The 17,464-nt window shown below is 44.9% G+C and overlaps 1 protein-coding gene across 1 annotated transcript in view; it reads left to right on the top strand.

The window, feature by feature from the left end:
* The window catches only part of LOC137379998 (CKLF-like MARVEL transmembrane domain-containing protein 8), a 56,112-nt gene that overhangs the window by 26,413 nt on the left and 12,235 nt on the right, over positions 1-17,464 (top strand). The window lies entirely within an intron of this gene.

The following is a 17,464-nucleotide window of genomic DNA, read 5'->3' as shown; positions in this document are numbered from 1 at the left end:
ATTCATGTGTTTCCGTAAATAAAAAAAAATTTAATGCCTCTCACCATGGCAACCTTTATTTAGTTAACTGTTGCTCCTGCCCTTTTGTTTGCTGCTGAATCTCTGTTCACCTTTCATATCCTTTTTATGTAGATGCTGTCCTTTGTAAATCAGAATGCTTCCAGCTTCTGGTGCGATCACATTTAAGGTTGTGGAGTTCCTTCATACTGGATTCTCCCAGAACTGTGATCATTGCAGAATGGGGTTGGCAAATCTCGAATGAAACTGGAATTGTCCCAGATCCATTCACATGAACATTAGGCAACAACAGTGACCAGATTTTGCTGGAGTGGGGCATTTCTTGGTGTGCCTCATCAGTTAGGCTTGTTTACTCACATTAGGTTTTTAACATTTTTTGCACACAAAGTTGCTGCACGTGCGAGCTGATAATGCCAACAGGGCATCGGGGACGTTGATGAACAATGAGACAACGTATCTCCTTAACCAATGAGACTTAAGGATTGAAAAATAGAGGAGGGAGTAAGAAGGAGGATAAACTGGAGGGGGTGAATTAAATGTCAAATCAAGTACAAAAAGAGAAATAGAGAGAGGGAAAGAAAGATTGTATGAAGAGAGCGAAAAAGAGACAGAAAGGAAAAAGTAAAAAATGGACATTTAAAATATTAAAACAATTCACAACCTGATGGAATGAGACACTTATAATTGTTTACTTAAACAACAACAACTTATATTTACATGGCACCTTTAATGTAATAAAACATTCCAAGGTGCTTCACGACAGCATTACAAAACAATGTATGACACCGAACCACAAAAAGAGGTATTGGGTCAGATGACCAAAAGCTTGGTCAAAGAGGTAGGTTTTAAGGAGTGCCTTAAAGTAGGAAAGCAAGGTGGTGAGCCAGAGAGTTTATGGAGGGAATTCCAGAGCTTGGGGCCTAGGCAACTGAAGGTGCGGCCACCAATGGTGGAGCAATTAAAATTGGGTATGCACAAGAGGCCAGAATTAGAGGAGTGCAGATATCTCGGAGGATTGGAGGAGATTACAGAGATAGTGAGGGGCGAGGCCATGGAGGGATTTGAAAACAAGGATGAGAATTTTAAAATCAAGTCGTTGCGTGACCAGGATCCAATAGAGGTCGGCAAGCATAGGGGTGACAGGGGTAGAAAACACAGGCAGGAACGTTTTGGACGACCTCAAGTCCTGGGAGACCGGCCAGGAGTACAGTGGAATAGTCAAATCTAGAGGTAGCAAAGGCATGAATGAGGGTTTCAACAGCAGATGAGCTGAGACAGGGGCAAAGTTGGGTGAAGTTGCATTGGTGGAAATAAGCAGTCTTAGTGATCCCACTATCAGGCAAACCCCCCACCTGCCAAGACTGAGGCATACATTATTTTGCCACATGAACATTAAAACTTAAAATTGCAAGCCCCTGACTAGAAAGACATTTACATAGTAACAGATAGTGTTGGAACAATGGGGACCCAGTTGTTGCTTCCGCAATACACAGAAGAAGTGGTCAGACCAGTTTTAGTCACATGGCTGCTGCAGAGGTTTGAACTGAGAGAGTTTTAAATTGGAGAAAACAGTGTTTGTAAGGAACTAGATAATGAAGTCCGTGTGACTAAGGGGAAGAGCAGGCAGGGAGCAGATGATGAATGTAAAGGGACTGGTGGTCTGAGGTGCCTTTGTTTTAATGCAAGAAGTGTAGTAGGTAAGGCAGATGAACTTAGGGCTTGGATTAGTACCTGGGAGTATGATGTTATTGCTATTACTGAGACTTGGTTGAGGGAAGGGCATGATTGGCAACTAAATATCCCAGGATATCGATGCTTCAGGCGGGATAGAGAGGGAGGTAAAAGGGGTGGAGGAGTTGCATTACTGGTCAAAGAGGATATCACCGCTGTGCTGAAGGAGGGCACTATGGAGGACTCGAGCAGTGAGGCAATATGGACAGAACTCAGAAATAGGAAGGGTGCGGTAACAATGTTGGGGCTGTACTACAGGCCTCCCAACAGCGAGCGTGAGATAGAGGTACAAATATGTAAACAGATTATGGAAAGATGTAGGAGCAACAGGGTGGTGATAGGAGATTTTAATTTTCCCAACATTGACTGGGATTCACTTAGTGTTAGAGGTCTAGATGGAGCAGAATTTGTAAGGAGCATCCAGGAGGGTTTTCTAGAGCAGTATGTAAATAGTCCAACTCGGGAAGGGGCCATACTGGACCTGGTGTTGGGGAATGAGCCCGGCCAGGTGGTTGAAGTTTCAGTAGGGGACTACTTTGGGAATAGTGATCACAATTCCGTAAGCTTTAAAATACTCATGGACAAAGACGAGAGTGGTCCTAAAGGAAGAGTGCTAAATTGGGGGAAGGCCAACTATACCAAAATTCGGCAGGAGCTGGGGAATGTAGATTGGGAGCAGCTGTTTGAAGGTAAATCCACATGTGATATGTGGGAGGCTTTTAAAGAGAGGTTGATTAGCGTGCAGGAGAGACATGTTCCTGTGAAAATGAAGGATAGAAATGGCAAGATTAGGGAACCATGGATGACAGGTGAAATTGTGAGACTAGCTAAGAGGAAAAAGGAAGCATACATAATGTCTAGGCGGCTGATGAAAGACGAAGCTTTGAAAGAATATCGGGAATGTAGGACCAATCTGAAATGAGGAATTAAGAGAGCTAAAAGGGGTCATGAAATATCTTTAGCAAACAGGGTTAAAGAAAATCCCAAAGCCTTTTATTCATATATAAGGAGAAAGGATTGGCCCACTAAAGGACAAAGGAGGAATGTTATGCTTGGAGTCAGAGAAAATGGGTGAGATTCTAAACGAGTACTTTGCATCGGTATTCACCGAGGAGAGGGACATGACGGATGTTGAGGTTAGGAACAGATGTTTGATTACTCTAGGTCTAGTCGGCATAAGGAGGGAGGAAGTGTTGGGTATTCTAAAGGGCATTAAGGTGGACAAGTCCCCAGGTCCGGATGGGATCTATCCCAGGTTACTGAGGGAAGCGAGAGAGGAAATAGCTGGGGCCTTAACAGATATCTTTGCAGCATCCTTAAACACGGGTGAGGTCCCGGAGGACTGGAGAATTGCTAATGTTGTCCCCTTGTTTAAGAAGGGTAGCAGGGATAATCCAGGTAATTATAGACCGGTGAGCCTGACGTCAGTGGTAGGGAAGCTGCTGGAGAAGATACTGAGGGATAGGATCTATTCCCATTTGGAAGAAAATGGGCTTATCAGTGATAGGCAACATGGTTTTGTGCAGGGAAGGTCATGTCTTACCAACTTAATAGAATTCTTTGAGGAAGTGACAAAGTTGATTGATGAGGGAAGGGCTGTCGATGTCATATACATGGACTTCAGTAAGGCGTTTGATAAGGTTCCCCATGGCAGGCTGATGGAGAAAGTGAAGGCGCACGGGGTCCAAGGTGTACTAGCTAGATGGATAAAGAACTGGCTGGGCAACAGGAGACAGAGAGTAGCAGTAGAAGGGAGTTTCTCAAAATGGAGACGTGTGACCAGTGGTGTTCCACAGGGATCCGTGCTGGGACCACTGTTTGTGATCTACATTAATGATTTGGAGGAAAGTATAGGTGGACTGATTAGCAAGTTTGCAGACAACACTAAGATTGGTGGAGTAGCAGATAGTGAAGGGGACTGTCAGAGAATACAGCAGAATATAGATAGATTGGAGAGTTGGGCAGAGAAATGGCAGATGGAGTTCAATCAGGGCAAATGCGAGGTGATGCATTTTGGAAGATCCAATTCAAGAGTGAACTATACAGTAAATGGAAAAGTCCTGGAGAAAATTGATGTCCAGAGAGATTTGGGTGTTCAGGTCCACTGTTCCCTGAAGGTGGCAACGCAGGTAAATAGAGTGGTCAAGAAGGCATACGGCATGCTTTCCTTCATCGGACGGGGTATTGAGTACAAGAGTTGGCAGGTCATGTTACAGTTGTATAGGACTTTGGTTCGGCCACATTTGGAATACTGTGTGCAGTTCTGGTCGCCACATTACCAAAAGGATGTGGATGCTTTGGAGAGGGTGCAGAGGAGGTTCACCAGGATGTTGCCTGGTATGGAGGGCGCTTGCTATGAAGAGAGGTTGAGTAGATTAGGATTATTTTCATTAGAAAGACGGAGGTTGAGGGGGGACCTGATTGAGGTGTACAAAATGATGAGAGGTATAGACAGGTTGGATAGCAAGAGGCTTTTTCCCAGAGTGGGGGATTCAATTACTAGGGGTCACGAGTTCAAAGTGAGAGGGGAAAAGTTTAGGGGGGATATGCGTGGAAAGTTCTTTACGCAGAGGGTGGTGGGTGCCTGGAACGCGTTGCCAGCGGAGGTGGTAGACGCGGGCACAATCGCGTCTTTTAAGATGTATCTAGACAGATACATGAATGGGCAGGAAGAAAAGAGATACAGACCCTTAGAAAATAGGCGACATGTTTAGATAGAGGATCTGGATCGGCGCAGGCTTGGAGGGCCGAAGGGCCTGTTCCTGTGCTGTAATTTTCTTTGTTCTTTGTTCTTTGAAATCAGAAAGCCATGTGCTCCTGGTTGGAACAGAACCTCCTCTCCAGTCCTACCTGCCTCCATCTCTTTTCCACGGAACTGAATCTTGTGAAAACACGTGAACCTCAAAGAGAGACAAGTCTCTGAAGTGAACAAGGTTTAAGAAGAACACTGGGCTCCAACGAACAGCAAGACTACCTACAATCAAGTGAGCACGAAGCACAGTAAATAAGAAACTCTTCTGATATTGCCTCAAAAACCTCTCTACCATATTTTCCTCTCCTCTTTTCTGTCCCTATTTGCATGGTGTATCACATGTGCATGCTAGCGTGGGCGCATCATATACCTATAGGCATTAACTGTATTGGAGTTTGTTTTAATAAAATTTCATCTTTCTTCTTTAAACCTCAGAAAACCTGTGTGAATTGGTTTCTTTGTCTTATAATTGGAAAGCTATGAACAAGGATTCACAAAGGGGGAGCTCAAAACACAGTGTGTTTAAAATTAAACTCTGTTACAATAAGACCAGCTGAAGATAGTAACAGACCCCGAGACACCTTTCTCACCTGGTCATAACAGAAATTTGGGTGCTAGCATCTGGAATTTTACCCACAAACAAACAAATGAAATTGGAAGTGGGAAGCCAAATTGTTCCCAATAAAAAAGTGCAAAATTGCTTGTGGTTGTGTGTGATTGAATACTAACATGTCTGCAACTGAAGCTAGCAGGTCTCCAAGTCAGGGTGAAGTAACTTGGGATAAGTTAAAAGCACTATCTAAGGAGGAGTTGAGAAAAATGGCTGAGCAGTGTGGGATCACTGTACGTGGCAAGGCTAGGAAGTCTGAACTCCTAAGGCTAGTGGCCAACCATTTTTCCCTAGAATCTGAAGAAGCAGAAGCAGACCCAGACAGGGTACTGCTAGCAAAGATACAATTGGAACAAAAGAAATTTGAATTAGAAGACAGAGAAAGAGAAATGGAGGGACAGGAAAAAGACAGAGAGGCAGGAGAGGGAGAAAGAGAGAGCCTTCCAAAAGGAACATGAAGAGAATGAAAGGCAGGAGAAAGAGAGAGAATATTCTGGAAAGAATCCGAAAAGAGAGCTGAAGCAGCTTGAGATAATTAGGGGGCAACAGACTAACCCTAGTGAAAGCATAGCCAATATAGAGGAGCATAATTCGGGGCTGGATACAAGATTGCTAAAACTTGCTCAATTAATTCCAAAATTCAATGAGGAATATGTGGAAGAATTTTTCATGTCTTTTGAAAAACTGGCAAGGCAACTAAAATGGCCTGCTGAAACCTGGTCTCTTATTGCAACGCAAACTAACTGGAAAAGCCCATGAGGTTTATTCCTTGTTGCCAGATGAGAGTTCATCCAATTATGGGCGGCACAGTGGCGCAGTGGTTAGCACCGCAGCCTCACAGCTCCAGTGACCCAGGTTCAATTCTGGGTACTGCCTGTGTGGAGTTTGCAAGTTCTCCCTGTGTCTGCGTGGGTTTCCTCCGGGTGCTCCGGTTTCCTCCCACATGCCAAAGACTTGCAGGTTGATAGGTTAATTGCCCATTATAAATTGCCCCTAGTATAGGTAGGTGGTAGGGAAATATAGGGACAGGTGGGGGATGTGGTAGGAATATGGGATTAGTGTAGGATTAACATAAATGGGTGGTTGATGGTCAGCACAGACTCGGTGGGCCGAAGGGCCTGTTTCAGTGCTGTATCTCTAAACTAAACTAAAACTAAACATGAACTGACCAAAAATGCTATCCTTGGGGCATATGAATTAGTATCTGAAGCCTATCGCCAAAAGTGTAGAACCATCAAAAAGCAAGCCAATCAAACTTATCTGGAGTTTGAAAGAAGCAAGCAGCTTGCTTTTGACCAGTGGCTGAGGGCTTTAAAAATACAGCTCAGTTATCAGACTCTCAGAGAAGTAATCCTGTTCGAGGAATTTAGAAACTCCCTCCCATTCTCAATAAAAACCCATGTAGAGGAGCAGTGGGTTCAGTGAGCCCGGCAAGCAGCCATTCTGGCCAGTGAGTTTGCTTTAATTTTTAAGTCAGTTTCCCAGGGGAGAACCTTTCCTAATCACCCCCACAAATCCGAAAAGGACAAAGGGTGGAAAGCTGATATCCGCCCAAGCAGTCGTGGAAGAGAAAGGAAAGCAGAAAGCACAGGGGACCCTCCTCTTGGCAAAAAGGAAGGTTATGTGAGCAAGAGTGAGACCCAGAGACCTGCGTACTTCTATTGTAATAAGGCAGGGCAGTTAAAAGCTGACTGCTGGAAACTAAAGGGGAAGATGACTGGTAGGGTTAATCAGGGCACATCTTCTCAGTGAAGATGAGGGCCTAATGCAAAACACAGAACAAGCTGTGGCTTTAACTGCAGTAAGAGTACAACCCAGGAAGCTTACTACGGCCAGTGTGGGAAAAGTTAATTGCATTCCTGAAGGTTATCAGAGCTTTATATTTGAAGGGAAAGTAATCCCATATCCCTCGAGTGGGGCAAGCAAGCCCATAGTAATTCTCAGGGACACAGGGACGACTAGATCCCTATTGCTGGGAAAAGGCCCCCAGAGAGTGCAGTGAACACCAAAATGGTGGTGAATGGTACTGGAGGGCAGTGTATGCCTGTACCTGTACACTGGGTGCACCTGGAGTATGACCTAGTTTTGGGACTGTGACCATCGCGATTGTCCCTAGTTTGCCTGTGGATGGGGTTGACTTGCTCCTAGATAATGATCTGGTGGGGGTGAAGGTGGTAGCCCCCCCAGTAGTGAAAGAAAGACCGCAGGAGGTCAGAGAGAGAGGGCAGTGGCAGGAGACGGTCCCCTGCAGAGTCCCTGAATGTGTAGTGGATCAGGCCATGATCAAACCAGCTCATCCAGAGGAGATTGCATTGGCACTGCAGGCAAATGACCATGAGGTCTGCCTGTCCGAGACTTTCTTTGGAAAGTTAGGAGATCCAGGGAATGAATTAAATGGATTTTCCTTAGCTGAGGCTCAGCGAGCTGACCCAGTATTGTGAGAGTTAGCACAGGCTGCCCAGTCTGAAATTGACGCAGAAGGAGTCCCTGATTACTACTATTTAAAGAATGAGGTACTGATGAGGAAATGGAGTCCTCCTCACAGACATGAGGGCAAGGAGTGGACAGTAGTTCACCAGTTAGTGGTGCCACAGAGGTACCGGGAAAAATATTAAGAAGGGCCTACGAGACTACAGTGGCTGTACATGCCGGTATACGAAAGACCAAAGCCCGCATAAGACAACAGTTTGACTGGCCAAAACTCCACAAAGATGTGGTGGAGTACTGCAGGAGTTGCCACATGTGCCAGGTTGATAAGAAACCCCAGTCTACAGTGAAACCTGCACCCCTAAGTCCTCTACCGGTGTTAGGAGGACCCTCCACCAAAGGGCTGGTGAACTGTAAGGGATCCCCGCCGAGAACAAAAGGAGACAGGCAGGCACATGGCTGGCAAAAGTTTAGACAAAGTGGAAAAATGTGACCAAGAGGGCAGGTTAAAGGAAGTCTGGGAAGAATCCCGGATGAAAACCCCTACTGTCTGGTCAACCAGCCCTGGAAAGTGTGAAAAGTTAGACCTCACATCCTCCTATGTCATTGCAGACTCTAGAAGCACCCCGTCAGAGTTGCTATCAGCATTTACAGGAACCTGCAGAGACAAAGAGAGACCTCTAGGGGGCACAGAAACCGTTTGGGCGATGCCTCACCTAGTTGAAGTGCCACAGGAGACTTGCAACCAGGTCTGCACAAATACCTACAGGTAGGAGTGTCCCAGAGAACAAAGGGAAGAGTAACAAAGACTCCTCCCTCACAGTCAGAGGAAAAGGGAACCACCCATCCCCTGAAGTCAAAAGTCTTTGCATGACTCAGGGAGTTCAGGATAGACCTGCCCACTACTACTCTCCTGAGAAAAAAAAGGGGGAAAATTAAAACAGCCCTGGCAACCTGAACAGACCATTTTTAATAAGCTTTAAGATTGGTGAATGAAGGAAAATGAATCAGAGAAATGCGTGGTTTTTCTTTCTGTAGCTTATATTTCTCTGAAACTCTGTAATGAAATGCACCATTTTTCGTCAAATTGCATTTCATTCCCCTGGGTGTGGAGGTCTCCTTCGTGAACAAGGTTTAAGATGAACACTGGGCCCCGAAGAACAACAAGACTACCTACAATCAAGTGAGCTCGAAGCTCAAAGTAAACAAGAAACTTTTCTGATATTGCCTCAAACACCTCTCTATACATTTTCCTCTCCTCCTTTCTGTCCCTATTTGCATGTGTGTATCACATGTGCATGCTAGCGTGGGCACATTGTATATCCATAGGCATTAACCCTATTAGAGTTTAAGTTTTAATAAATTTCATCTTCTTTAAACCGCAGAAAACCTGTGTGAACTGGTTTCTTTGTCTTATTATTGGAACGCTGTGAACAAGGATTCACAAAGGGGGAGCTCAAAACACAGTATGTTTAAAATTAAACCCTGTTAGAATAAGATCAGGTGAAGATAGTAACAGACCCTAGACACCTTTCTCACCAGGTCGTAACAACACGAATATGTGATTGGAAGCTCATCTCAGGGTCAAATATAACACCAAGGTTGCAAACAGACTGGCTTTTTTTTCAAATTCATTCATGGGATGTGGGTGTCACTGGCTATGCCAGCATTTATTGCCCATCCCTAATTGCCTTTGAGAAGGTGGTGGTGAGCTGCTTTCTTGAACCGCTGCAGTCCATGTGAGGTAGGTACACCCACAGTGCTGTTAGGAAAGAAGTTCCAGGATTTTGACCCAGCGACAGTGAAGGAACGGTGATCTACTTCCAAGTCAGGATGGTGTGTGACGTGGACAGGAACTTGAAGGTGGTGATGTTCCCATGCATCTGCTGCACTTGTCCTTCGAGGTGGTAGAGGTCGTGGGTTTGGAAGGTGCTGTCTAAGGAGCCTTGGTGCGGTGCTGCAGTGCATCTTGTAGATGGTACGCACTGCTGCCACTGTGCGTCGGTGGTGGAGGGAGTGAATGTTTGTGGATGGTGTGCCAATCAAGCGGGCTGCTTTGTTCTGGATGGTGTCGACCTTCTTGAGTGTTGTTGGAGCTGCACCCATCCAGGCAAGTGGAGAGTATTCCATCACACTCCTGACTGGTGCTCTGTAGATGGTGGACAGGCTTTGGGGATTCAGGAGGTGAGTTAGTCACTGCAGGATTCCTAGCCTCTGACCTGCTCTTGTAGCCACAGTATTTATATGGCTACTCCAGTTCAGTTTCTGGTCAATGGTAGCCCCTAGGATGTTGATAGTGGGGGATTCAGCAAGGGTAATGCCATTGAATGTCAAGGGGAGATGGTTAGATTCTCTCTTGTTGGAGATGGTCATTACCTGGCACTTGTGTGGTGTGAATGTTACTTGCCACTTATCAGCCCAAGCCTGGATATTGTCCAGGTCTTGCTGCATTTCTACAGGGACTGCTTCAGTATCTGAGGAGTCGCGAATGGTGCTGAACATTGTGCAATCATCAGCCAGCATCTCCACTTCTGACCTTATGATTGAAGGAAGGTCATTGATGAAGCCGCTGAAGATGGTTGGGCCTAGGACACTACTCTGAGGAACTCCTGCAGTGATGTCCTGGAGCTCAGATGATTAACCTCCAACAACTACAACCATCTTCCTTTGCGCGAGGTATGACTCCAGCCAGCGGAGTGTTTTCCCCCTGATTCCCATTGACTTCAGTTTTGCTAGGGCACCTTGATGCCATAATTGGTCAAATGCTGCCTTGATGTCAAGGGCAGTCACTCTCACCTCACCTCTTGAGTTCAGCTCTTTTGTCCATGTTTGAACCAAGGCTGTAATGAGGTCAGGAGCTGAGTGGCCCTGGCGGAACCCAAACTGAGCATCACTGAGCAGGTTGTTGCTAAGCAAGTGCTGCTTGATGGCACTGTTGATGACACCTTCCATCACTTTACTGATGATTGAGAGTAGACTGATGGGGTGGTAATTGGCCAGGCTGAACTTATCCTGCTTTTTGTGTACAGGACATGCCTGGGCAATTTTCCACATTGTCGGGTAGATGCCAGTGTTGTAGCTATACTGGAACAGCTTGGCTAGGGGTGCAGCAAGTTCTGGAGCACAAGTCTTCAGTACTATTGTTGGAATATTGTCAGGGCCCATAGCTTTTGCGGTATCCAGTGCCTTCAGTCGTTTCTTGATATCACGGGGCGTGAACCAAATTGGCTGAAGTCTGGCATCTGTGATGCTGGGGACTTCAGGAGGAGGCCGAGATGGATCATCAACTCGGCACTTCTGGCTGAAGATTGTTGCAAATGCTTCAGCCTTATCATTCGCACTGATGTGCTGGGCTCCCCCATCATTGAGGATGGGGATATTTGTGGAGCCACCTCCTCCATTTAGTTGTTTAATTGTCCACCACCATTCACGGCTGGATGTGGCAGGACTGCAGAGCTTAGATCTGATCCGTTGGTTATGGGATTGCTTAGCTCTGTCTATTGCATGCTGGTATGCTAGTAGTCCTGGATTGTAGCTTCACCAGGTTGACACCTCATTTTGAGGTATGCCTGGTGCTGCTCCTGGCATGCCCTCCTGCACTCTTCATTGAACCAGGGTTGGTTTCCTGGCTTGATGGTAATGGTAGAGTGGGGGATATGCTGGGCCATGAGGTTACAGATTGTGGTTGAGTACAATTCTGCTGCTGCTGATGGCCCACAGTGCCTCATGGATGCCCAGTTTTGCATTGCTAGATCTGTTCGAAATCTATCCCATTTAGCACGGTGATAGTGCCACACAACACGATGGACGGTATCCTCAATGTGAAGGCGGGACATTGTCTCCACAAGGATGGTGCGTTGGTCACTCCTACCAATACAGTCATGGACAGAAGCATCTGCGGCAGGCAGATTGGTGAGGATGAGGTCAAGTATGTTTTTCCCTCGTGTTGGTTCCCCCACCACCTGCCGCAGACCCAGTCTAGCAGCTATGTCCTTTTGGACTCGACCAGCTCAGTCAGTAGTGGTGCTACCGAGCCACTCTTGGTGATGGACATTGAAGTCCCCCACCTAGAGTACATTTTGTGCCTTTGCCACCCTCAGTGCTTCCTCCAAGTGCTGTTCAACATGGAGGAGTACTGACTCATCAGCTGAGGGAGGGCGGTAGGTGGTAATCAGTAGGAGGTTTCCTTGCCCATGTTTGACCTGATGCCATGAGACTTCATGGGGTCCCGAGTCGATGTTGAGGACTCCCAGGGCAACTGCCTCCCTACTGTAGACCACTGTCCCGCCACCTCCGCTGGGTCTGTCCTGCCGGTGGGACAGGACATACCCAGGGATAATGATTGCAGTGTCTGGGACATTGTCTGTAAGGTATGATTCCATGAGTATGACTATGTCAGGCTGTTGCTTGACTAGTCTATGGGACAGATCTCCCAACTTTGGCACAAGCTCCCAGATGTTAGTAAGGAGGACTTTGCAGGGTCGACAGGGCTGGGTTTGCCGTTGTCGTTTCCGGTGCCGAGATCGATGCCGGGTGGTCCATCCGGTTTCATTCCTTAATCTCAAACTGTTGCCAGGGAAAGGAATGGAGTTGGTAGTTGGGGAACAGAGTTTGGAGCAAGGACCGTAAACAATGGCTTCAGACTTCTCAATATTTAATCGGAGGAAATTTCTGCTCATCCAGTACTGGATGTTGGATAAGCAGTCTGATAATTTAGCAACAGTGGAGGAGTCGAGAGAAGTGATGGTGAGGTAGAGTTGTGCAAGACATGTTCTAGGCAGGAGAGGTTGAATGGCAGTCATTAAACAGTTATCATGTTGTTAAAAGGGTACTTACCTAGACAAGTCGTGGGAGTCAGTTGCCAGCATTCGCCAGAGCTGGCGGGCAGCCATAAAGACAGGGCTAAATTGTGGCGAGTCGAAGAGACTTAGTAGTTGGCAGGAAAAAAGACAGAGGCGCAAGGGGAGAGCCAACTGTCCAACAGCCCCAACAAACAAATTTCTCTGCAGCACCTGTGGAAGAGCCTGTTACTCCAGAATTGGCCTTTATAGCCACTCCAGGCGCTGCTTCACAAACCACTGACCACCTCCAGGCGCGTATCCATTGTCTCTCGAGATAAGGAGGCCCAAAAGAACCTAGACCTAACATTCTGTAGCAAGTTTAATGGACAATTAATGTACAAAAGCAACATTTTCATGAAAATCACAGGGAGGTTATTCGCTTGATGCCATTTTTGTGAAGCTAATGGAGCAACACAAAGTGTCCAGCAACTTGTGGTGACTCACAATTCACACAGTATTTCATCCTTGCTGCAAGTTCCTGGCTGATCTGTGCATTAATAACAGTGTGCATCATACTCCATTATTTTGTCAGCAAAATCTGGCCCACTGTCTAAGTCTACATAGGACAATGGCATAAAAGGCACTATATAGATGCAAGTGCTTTCTTTTCCTTCTGTTTCTTTTCTTTCTCCTTTCTATCTTGTTTGTTCGAAAGTGCTTCAGGGATAGGCCTCAGGAACGCTAGCGCCGAACCAGGAAATGTTCGAAGGAGTGACGGAAGCCTTGGTCAAATAGATGAGTTTTGAGAAGGGTTTTTAAAGAAGAAGAAAGAGGTGCAGAGGCTTAGTAAGAAAATTTATGGAAATCAGATTCAGGCAGCTGCAGACACTGCTGCCAATGATGAGACAAAGGGAAGGGGGCTGTACAAAAGGCCAGAGTCAGAGAAATGGAGTATTTGGAGGGAGAAGATAAAGATCTAGAGCAGATTCCAAGATATGGTGGGGACAAGGTGATGGAATTAAAGATGAAGATGAGGATTTTAAATTTTATGCATTCCAGGTCATAACTATCCACAATTGGGTCACTCAGCAGCAATGCCTGAGATTAGGAAGGCTGAACCTGCCTTCATGTTGGGGATGTGACATGCTCATAGATTCTCAAAAAGTAGTTCAGAGTCAGCAGACGTGGGGGTGCACCTTTACTTTTGTTGCCCCCAAAGTTGAAATGGGCAGGTTCTTCCATCTGTCCATCTCAGCGACTATGCCAACTAGGGTAATTTGGGAATTACTGTAACCCATGGGGTATGTGAAGCCAGATTCTGATCACACAAAAGAGGGTGTGGGGATGCCCTGGGTGCTGGACACGCCCTCTGCTATGCAATAGTATCCTGAGAGCCAGACAAATTCCTTAATTCTTTTTGGAAGATTCTAGAGAGTAAAGTGGAGGGATTAATTACGTAAAGCAGGATCTCATCAGCATACAGTGACATCTTGTGTTGGCTTCTGTAGCCTCTACTCCACAAGTGTCCAGGTTTGTCCTGATGTTTGCTACTGGGCGGGGATGATATTTATGGATAAGAAGCAGAGCAGAAGGGGTTAAAGAGCATCCTTTGGTCCTGGTTTGAAGGGGAAAGCAGACGAGTTGAGACAATTGCAGCACACACTGGGTGCAAATTTGGAGTGTAAGAGAATCTGTGGGCAGGTGAGCAAGGTGGGAGATGTGCCCAATGTGGTGCCAGTGACCACTAACCCCATGAAAATCAGGTGCCCTCTCAAACTTCCATGGGGTCACATCCTGAGGAATTTTAAAGCTAATGTGGAGCCCTCATGGACACTGGGCCAGGCAGCTGGGAGCAAGCAAGGAAGGAGAGCAGAATATTTTGGGACAGAACTTGGGAGGTTATTTCCAACCATTTTTATTTGTGTCCTGCCAATATTACTGTTATGAGAAATTTTTTTGTATTAAAACTTAGGATTCTATGTTTTTAAAAACTGGAAAGGATTTCAATGGACATTGAGACATCTGCAAATAGCTGAGCTTTATGGATGTTTTGAAAGGAAGTTCAAGAAAAGCTCAACTGGTAAACAAAGACTGGAATGCAGGTAATTTCAAGGAAACTAGCAGGGAGTTGACATGAGAACTACCCTTTGAGTGACAAGATAGAATTTATGACTGGGCATGTGACTTGTTTATGGAAGGTTTTGGTTTCAGTTTTGAACTTTAAAAATCCAGTGAGTTTGGCCAAAAAACAGGCAATTTTGAAATTTGATTTTGACCTGCCTGGAATTCAGAAGAAAACCCAGAAAAAGTATTACCTTTCTGTAAAGGATCCCTGCATCAAGTGTAGTTCCTGTAGCTTCCGGGATTTAAAAAATACTTAATATTGGAAGAAACCTTTTACTGCTATAATGCTGCTGTAAGACCTAAGAAGATCATTGTTGCTGCACATCTGATGGAAGACCTTATGTGAAGCCTACTACCGTTGAAGTTCTTTGAACACCTACCCATCACAGACTCACCTGGAAAGACTTTGAGTGGCATCCATCTATTCGACTTTTGGACACCTCACAAAACTGAAGAACTTACTTCCAGATCATGACAGTCTAAGTGTTTTTATTCCTTTTATTCCTATGAAACAGCTGTAAACAAAAATCCTTTTTTTCCCCCCGTTAACCAGTTTTTGGATGTATGTATGTGTGCATGAGGGCTAGGGAAAAGAAGGAGCTTTAATATCTCAATTCATATATGGATTTACTTTGTTATTGGTTAAGACTTGGTTTTATAATCAGTTAATTTTTGTTGTTGATTAAAGAAACCTGTGTGCTTTATTCTGAGGACAAATAGCATATCTAATTGGCTGTTTCGGTAAGTGGGAAAATTTATTGATATGCTGTGACCTGTGGAGAAGTGGGACTGAACTAACAGTGCACTCCTCCCGCCTTGGTCATAACAATATGGCAAGAGAAATTTGCGCCTTTTTTTCTAGCTTGCAGGATCTTGCAGGGTAGTTTCACCCTAGTCCAGAGGCCACACTACAGGCAGTTTACTGGCCCATGACATCATCAGAAGTTCACTGTCTGGTCACAAAATGGAAAATGTCAGTGGGTCAAACTGTTCTATTTGGTGCCATAATCACAGTTATTTAAAACCTGCTGTGTCAGTTGTAACAGCAGAATATAAATCTTGTTTTATTGTGTTTCTCTCCAGGAGACCTTATCATCAAAGGAAAGTGTTCAGTAATTTGGCAGAAGGGACTGTGTGGAAATAAACATTGGAAGAGACAGGGCAATATCCATCCGTATTACTGTAAGGCCCTGGGCTTTAATGTTTCTCTTTTATCCATTAAATTAACCCAGAAATACAGGACTGATTTAACCAATGTTAATCTTGAAAGGAGGCCTAACTATCTAAACCCACATTCATCTCAGCTGCTGGTCACCTTCTCTTCGTGACATCTGTACTAAAGTTCTCCTTCACAATATTAAACATGTGCTCTCTTCTCCCGTTTCCTTGGTATGTCCCATTAGGCATCTTGCATGCCTCTGTAATGCTCACTCTCCTTGGAGACTGAAGGACCTCTGCTTATCCAATGGTTTGTCATAGCTCATCCATCTAACACTGGCGGTCTGCTTTATTGGAGATGCCAAGAGGGAAGAGGAGAAAAGTTGGTGCACAGAATTGGCGAGAAATATTTTGAATTAAAACAGGATGGTTGATTTCATGATACTGTTGTAGTGCTAGATTATGTCCACTGGGTGAGGCTATTGAGCTCTTATATTGTAATGTGGAGTTGCAGCCACAGGGTGCTGCTGTTCTGAATATAGGTGGAATATCCTATCTGGTAGTGAGGGGAATTGTTTCACTTCAAGGTAATGGACAGCGATGCATAGTAAAAATAAGGTACTACAGCAAATAGAGAAATGCATCAAATTTGAAGGTTTGTCAATTTATCTTAAAACATTTTCTGCTTGTGAAATTCTGCAGAAGAAGTATTTTTTAAAAAAAGAAGAATGAAAATATTAAAATCACAAAATAGGTAAAGGTGAAAGAAGATAAAAGTCAAACGTTCAGGTAGCAGTACAAACATTAATATTTGGCTCACTGCAATCTGACCCAGTGACGCTGAAGTCAGTACCAGTAGCTGTACTTATTACTCCTGTATACACAGTTTGTGTGACCTCCTAACTATTCAAACATCTCAGTTATACTTTCCTCCAAAGATTTCTGTGCTCTTTTAGATCTGTTCCACCTGCAGAACAGTTAACTGATTGTCTCCAATAGGAATGCTGTCATGCTTGAACAGCCTCCTTGCATTCGCTGCCTACTTGCCACATGAAGAATAGCCACTTGGGAGATCCCAGAGGTTATCCAGAGAACTAAGCCCAGCAGGAATGAATGTTTTCAAAAGAACAGTCTAGGGGAAAAGAGCACCAAGTGCTTTCGCTTCTTACCAAACTGCTTATACATGACCTATTGGTGTGGATAAGATCCTATATTGTTCTTCATCCATTGACTTCCATAATGGAGATCATTCACAGGTGGCCACATCATTCTACCAGATTTTCTATAGACCAGGACAGGGCAAGGAAGAGCAAATTTTCACTGGGCCTTGCCAGGAAACAATCTGCTGCGATGGTAGTGATATATTTCAGAAGTGATGTAGTGATGTTACCAGTACAACCATAATGGAACAGACTGTTGAGCCTCTACAATGCAATTGGTTCACAAGAAGACCAGCTGCAATTTACAAATGGGGAAGAATGGCTCTCAGTTCTCTTGCTCCCCTGAGACCCAGACTGCAATGTAAGTGCAACTTTAGTCATCAGTATCAATAATATTTTGCATGCACACATTTACATAGGGGACTGCTTTAACTGGTGGCAATGTGTCATCCACTCATAACAATTTCAAGATATCTGTTGCAATACTTAATGTTAAGTACAAGCTCATTTCCTTTTTAATAAAAAAGAAACAAACTCCAAATGCCAGAAGTCTAAAATAAATGCAAAGTACTGGAATACGTGTTGTCTTTCTTAGTGGTAGTACTTTATGCAGCAGTGAGGCTCAGCTCACACTGAAAGGGAACTATTTTCATAAGAAAGGTGTCCAAAGGAGTTTTTATTTGGGAAGGAAAAGGAACTAAGG

Source organism: Heterodontus francisci, chromosome 2 (assembly GCF_036365525.1).
Source record: "Heterodontus francisci isolate sHetFra1 chromosome 2, sHetFra1.hap1, whole genome shotgun sequence".
In the NCBI taxonomy this organism is placed as follows: Eukaryota; Metazoa; Chordata; class Chondrichthyes; order Heterodontiformes; family Heterodontidae; genus Heterodontus; species Heterodontus francisci.
The sequence above is the reverse complement of the archived record's forward strand: the minus strand, read 5'-3'. Positions and strand labels throughout refer to the sequence as shown.